The 7,116-nt window shown below is 41.3% G+C and overlaps 1 pseudogene; it reads right to left on the reverse strand.

The window, feature by feature from the left end:
* Positions 1 to 7,116, reverse strand: part of LOC107704369 (1-phosphatidylinositol 4,5-bisphosphate phosphodiesterase beta-4-like) — a 56,681-nt pseudogene that overhangs the window by 25,155 nt on the left and 24,410 nt on the right.

Below are 7,116 nucleotides of genomic sequence, written 5' to 3' on the forward strand. Positions count from 1 at the left end.
CACACACACACAAACTCTCTTTCATCCACAAAATGAACAAACTGTCAAAAACTGCTTCATCAGCAAATGCAGCTCAGATGATCCGGAGAGCGTCCTGCTCGAACATTCCTCTAACGCTCAAACGCTCATCTAATGCTCATCTAACGCTCACATGACGTTCATCAAATGTTCAGTCTCACAAAGAAAAATACTTTTAATTTTACAATAACTTCCACACATGTTAGTTTCTCTGCATTTATTTCTAGCTGATTAGAGTAAACCTGAGATTAATCATTTTAAAGCAAAGTTCATACTGAACTGATTCATGTGCAACTTCATGAACTCTGATTCATATTTCCATATTTGTTAACGGAAAGAATCACTAACAACAAGAACTGGGCCTTTTAAACTGAGTGATTGTCCAAAAAATTTTTTAAATAAAAGCTAAGAATGAACTAAAATGCAACTGACACTGAAAATAACAAACCCAAGTGGAAATAATATCCAGTGCAATCTTCTGAAGCAGAATCACGTGAGTGAACATGTGAAGATGTCAGACCTTCCTGAAGACGAAGGGCTCCTCGTTGTAGTACGGGTTCAGGCCGTTGTTCATCACCATACGTGTGCGGAACTCTTTCCGGATGGTGTCGGTGGGAAGGCCGTACATGTCCACCTCCACATACGTGCCGATCTTCTTATCCGATAAGAACTGACCCGAGAACACCTGAGGAACGACACGGACACGAAGCGTCAGTCAGAGCCGCTGCGAGACTGATCCAGGAACAGATGAGAGTCACACGACGACTGACTCGTTCATTCTATTACAGATTCATATGATTCAGAGTCATGTCACACACTTCTGTGGTCATTAATAACTCTGATCCTCTCAGACGGTTACTACTCTTCCTTTATGTCAAGTCAAATCTGAAAAGCCTAATTCTCAGACACACATCCGAGTGTTCTAGATAATAGATAATAGATAATGGTCAGTTTTGTTTTAAGCGAGTGTACAGAATTCTCAGGAAGCACCAGTGAAGATACAATCATTGTCTTACATGAAAAACAGCCAGTTATCATCAACACTATCAGTTTATTACTGTCCAGATGTGATTAGTCAAGTCAAGTCACCTTTATTTATCTAGCGTTTGTAACAATACAGATTGTGTCAAAGCAGCTGTACAGTATTAAATATGAAAATAGTGTGTCAATAATGCAAAAGGACAATAGTAAACACTCAATGTTCAGTTTAAATAGTGTCTGTGCAATCAAGTCCACGATATCGCTGGATTAGCAATTATTTGAGTGATTATTTTGGAAATACAGAGTATGGCTTTAATTTCCATTAGTAATGTCTCTGATTTCAGGCAGAATTACTATATTGTGATGTTGTTCCTTAATTTAGTTATAAATTACTTATATCATGATAAATATTTGGGTAATAAATGACTTATATTGTGGTAAAGATTCGATTGGTCATATCACCACGCTTTAAGCGGTTTAAACAGAGCTGCTAGAGAACGCAGCCAGAGGCGACTGAGGAACGGAGCGAAAACTCCATTTTGGTGGAAACAGGAGAAATAAAAACATCTGTATGTAAATGAGCTCTGACTGATGAACGTGAGTGTTAACTGCAGCCACAGTGTTAGCTTTGATGAAAACTGAGGGACCAGATGAAGTTCTGTTCAGTGATGGATATGATGTGTGTTTGTGTGTGCATGTGTGTGTGTGCATGCATGAGTGTGTGTGTGTGTGTGTGTAAGAGAGTGTGTGTGTGTGTGTGTGTGTGTGTGTGTGTGTGAGAGAGAGTGTGTGAGAGAGAGTGTGTTGCTGCTTTACACAAGAGCTTAAAACACAATCATTCTTACACAGACCCGTGATAACAGGGGGAAAGTAATAGATATATGTGTGTGTGTGTGTGTGTATATATATATATTAGTACTGTCAAAAGATTAATCGCATCCAAAATAAAAGTTTTTGTTTACATAATAAATATACACAGTACACACACATATATTATGTTTTAGTTAAATTGTGGCCTTGAATTAAAAATCTGCTCATTTTAGTAAAATTAGCAAAATAGCATAAATTGTACAAATTAGCACAATGTGGCCAAAATTTACTAAAATAAGTAAATTCATGGGATAAGCAAAGTAATAATCAAAGTCATGGGAACAAATTCTTAATTTGTAACCACAATTAAACTAAATAGTGGGAATGAATTAATAATAATAATTAAAAAATCTCAAGTCATGGTCACAATAAATACATTTCTGTCCACATGTCATTTGTGGGGCTCCTAGATTCTGATTCAAGACCTGACATTTTTATTTGTATCCAGTATTTTATGAATTATCATTGAATTATTAGCTTAGCAGGTTTCATTTCAGTCCATATGCTGTCTATATGCACATTATAATGCATTATAAACACATCACATGACGAGTTCTATAACGCTGTGAGTTATGATTAGAAACTCAGTCCTAAAGAACGTGATGGGAGATGCAGGTGGTTGCCAGGGTGTTGCTATGGACTTAAATCCCAGCGTGCTGTTTCTGTGTGTTTTCTTCAGGAGTCTCAGCAGCTCTGCTCTGTAGATGTGTCTGGGGTTCTGCGTCTGATCGACGGCTCAACAACACTGGGGATCTGACTGGAGCTCGCACACACTCGTCTTCAGCTGTATTAAAGCATCCTCTCTGATCTGAGCTCCGTCTGCCGCACACCAGTGTTTGTGAACAGATGCTGCGCTGCTCTGAACATACGGGAGCAAGCGCATTATTACTGACAAACACAGCCGATGTTAGCTCACAAACACTGAAGAATCACCATCCAGAGATCACTAACCACACTCCCGTCCTCAGCAGGAGCTTCATCTGAAATGATCTGAATAATGGCTCTACTGTCTTTTCAGCAGAGCTGCACAACAGCAGAAAGATGTTTGTTATTCTCCAGCTTCACTAGTGATGCACGACTAACCGATGAAGTCGAGTGTGTGTCGAGGAGCGTGTGCTGGTGTCAGACGCACCGTTTTCACCAGAAAACAGATGAAAAACCAGAAGATACCGAGGCTCCTGAACCACAGACGGGAGGAAAACACCTTACAAGGTTGTCAGGTCAGATCTGATTTTACATTCTAGCTGGCCAAAATGATCAGAACACTAGTATTCTCAGCAGCTAAAAATGGTTTTAAGTCAGTTATTTCTATCTTTTGCTGTAGTGTGTCAGTAGGAAATATCAGTTTACATTTCCAAACATTCATTTAGCCATTAATTGTAATAATGCAGTGAGATGTTGGTGCTGCACACAGAGCTCTGATCTGATCATCATCAGTCTGTCTGGAGTCACATGAAGAAACAGAACAAACTGAGACAGACTCAATCCAGAAGAACTGACGCTTCAAGAAACCTCCTGCGAAGCTCCTGAGAAACTCTGCTATAGACGCTTCACTGTATTTTCTGAGTTCAGTTCTTTCAGAACACAGGCGTCTCAGTGCAGACTGATGTCATGTAGTTTCTGTACATGCGTGTTAATGCAATGCGTGTCTCTCTGTGCGTACAGTAACGGCCCCGGCGGCTCTCGGGCCCCGGCTGTACCTGGAGTCTGGAAGTTCAGAGACACCATCTGGCAGCCGGCGTTCCAGAAGATCTGAGGCATGTAATTGCTGGAGTCCACGCGGCCTCCTTTGGGGTAGATGCGGCTCATCTGCCGCTTGTTGTAGCTGCGCGTCAGCGGCTGAGGAAAACATGCGGCAGACCCCCGGCGGAGCTATATTTAACACCGAACAGCCGGAGGATTCACACGGCTCACCGGAGAGCAAGCCTCTCTTAAAACACTCAAACTAACAGAGAAACATTTCCAAGAAATCTGCTCACATCTACATCGAACTACAGAACCTACTAACTAACTAACAGAAGCTACTAGTAATCAAACTCATCATGACACGATTACGCATCAGTGGAGCTTCTGGTGTAAGAATAAGTCATTTTTATATGGCTGAACGGTTTAAAGGTGCACTCGGTATGTTTAGTTTCCTCTAAGCAGAGACTTTAATTAAAGAAATACTTAAATAAAATTACAATAATGATGTTAATTACATACACTTTCAGGGTGTTTCCCCTTTTTGCAACAATATATATGTTGTTTTGATAACACTTTAGTATAGGCACCAATTCTCACTATTAACTAGTTGCTTGTTAGCATGCCTATTATTAACATGTTGGCTGTTTATTAATGCTTATAAAGCACATATTCTGCATGACCATATTCTATATCTCTAATCCTCCTACCCCGTTCCTAAACTTAACAACTACCTTACTAACTATTAATAAGCAGCAAATTAGGAGTTTGAGGCAAAAGTTGTAGTTAATGGTTTGGTAATAGCAAGAATTAGACCTTAATATAAAATGACCGTTGTTTCTTGTTTTGCTTCACATAACTCAACGTTTAAATCATTTTTATATTATTTTTTTGAAGCCTTGATGTGCTCCATGTAACTCTATTTAACATCCAGCATAATGTTGCTGCAGTATTATGTATTTATATGTTAAAAATATGACTAATAGCAAACATCACTGAAAGATGATCAGGATCAGTCTGCATCAAAAGAGTTCACAGAGTGTTTAGCCTGATCTCAGCGGAACTTTTAGTGTTGATAATAATAATAACATCCTGTAAGAATAACACACACACATACACACACACACTCACTCTCACACACACACTCTCTCACACACACACACACACACGTCCTTTGGGGTAGATGCGGCTCATCTGCCGCTTGTTGTAGCTGCGCGTCAGCGGCTGAGGAAAACATGCGGCAGACCCCCGGCGGAGCTATATTTAACACCGAACAGCCGGAGGATTCACACGGCTCACCGGAGAGCAAGCCTCTCTTAAAACACTCAAACTAACAGAGAAACATTTCCAAGAAATCTGCTCACATCTACATCGAACTACAGAACCTACTAACTAACTAACAGAAGCTACTAGTAATCAAACTCATCATGACACGATTACGCATCAGTGGAGCTTCTGGTGTAAGAATAAGTCATTTTTATATGGCTGAACGGTTTAAAGGTGCACTCGGTATGTTTAGTTTCCTCTAAGCAGAGACTTTAATTAAAGAAATACTTAAATAAAATTACAATAATGATGTTAATTACATACACTTTCAGGGTGTTTCCCCTTTTTGCAACAATATATATGTTGTTTTGATAACACTTTAGTATAGGCACCAATTCTCACTATTAACTAGTTGCTTGTTAGCATGCCTATTATTAACATGTTGGCTGTTTATTAATGCTTATAAAGCACATATTCTGCATGACCATATTCTATATCTCTAATCCTCCTACCCCGTTCCTAAACTTAACAACTACCTTACTAACTATTAATAAGCAGCAAATTAGGAGTTTGAGGCAAAAGTTGTAGTTAATGGTTTGGTAATAGCAAGAATTAGACCTTAATATAAAATGACCGTTGTTTCTTGTTTTGCTTCACATAACTCAACGTTTAAATCATTTTTATATTATTTTTTTGAAGCCTTGATGTGCTCCATGTAACTCTATTTAACATCCAGCATAATGTTGCTGCAGTATTATGTATTTATATGTTAAAAATATGACTAATAGCAAACATCACTGAAAGATGATCAGGATCAGTCTGCATCAAAAGAGTTCACAGAGTGTTTAGCCTGATCTCAGCGGAACTTTTAGTGTTGATAATAATAATAACATCCTGTAAGAATAACACACACACATACACACACACACTCACTCTCACACACACACTCTCTCACACACACACACACTCTCTCTCGCTCTCACACACACACACTCTCGCTCTCTCTCACACACACACACACTCTCTCTCGCTCTCACACACACACACTCTCGCTCTCTCTCACACACACACACACTCTCTCTCGCTCTCACACACACACACTCTCGCTCTCTCTCACACACACACACACTCTCTCTCGCTCTCACACACACACACTCTCGCTCTCTCTCACACACACACACACTCTCTCTCGCTCTCACACACACACACTCTCGCTCTCTCTCACACACACACACACTCTCTCTCGCTCTCACACACACACACTCTCGCTCTCTCTCACACACACACACACTCTCTCTCGCTCTCACACACACACACTCTCGCTCTCTCTCACACACACACACACTCTCTCTCGCTCTCACACACACACACTCTCGCTCTCTCTCACACACACACACACTCTCTCTCGCTCTCACACACACACACTCTCGCTCTCTCTCACACACACACACACTCTCTCTCGCTCTCACACACACACACTCTCGCTCTCTCTCACACACACACACACTCTCTCTCGCTCTCACACACACACACTCTCGCTCTCTCTCACACACACACACACTCTCTCTCGCTCTCACACACACACACTCTCGCTCTCTCTCACACACACACACACTCTCTCTCGCTCTCACACACACACACTCTCGCTCTCTCTCACACACACACACACTCTCTCTCGCTCTCACACACACACACTCTCGCTCTCTCTCACACACACACACACTCTCTCTCGCTCTCACACACACACACTCTCGCTCTCTCTCACACACACACACACTCTCTCTCGCTCTCACACACACACACTCTCGCTCTCTCTCACACACACACACACTCTCTCTCGCTCTCACACACACACACTCTCGCTCTCTCTCACACACACACACACTCTCTCTCGCTCTCACACACACACACACTCTCTCTCTCTCTCACACACACACACACACACACACTCACACACATGTTTGAAGGATGGATCTTGTGTTCACGAACTAGAGTGTGATCTCAGCATCATTTAAATCAGTGCCGCTGTGTTTGAGGGCTGATGGGTAATCGTGCGCAGCTGTCAAAGGATACTTCACAAACTCAATGGCGTTCGTCTTCAGATAGCCCAAACCCACAGACTCGTTGAAGGACGACATGTTGTGATGGATGTTCCTCTCTGAAATAAAACAACACAACAGACACTCATATATCATGAATACATTTATATATATTATGCAGCGGCATGACTGGTCTTCAACGAGCCCAAAAGAGCCCATGTTACACCTCTCTTTATCTCCTTGCACTGGCTACCGGTTG

The sequence above is a fragment of the Sinocyclocheilus anshuiensis genome, unplaced genomic scaffold, assembly GCF_001515605.1.
Source record: "Sinocyclocheilus anshuiensis isolate Anshui unplaced genomic scaffold, SAMN03320099.WGS_v1.1 scaffold1115, whole genome shotgun sequence".
In the NCBI taxonomy this organism is placed as follows: Eukaryota; Metazoa; Chordata; class Actinopteri; order Cypriniformes; family Cyprinidae; genus Sinocyclocheilus; species Sinocyclocheilus anshuiensis.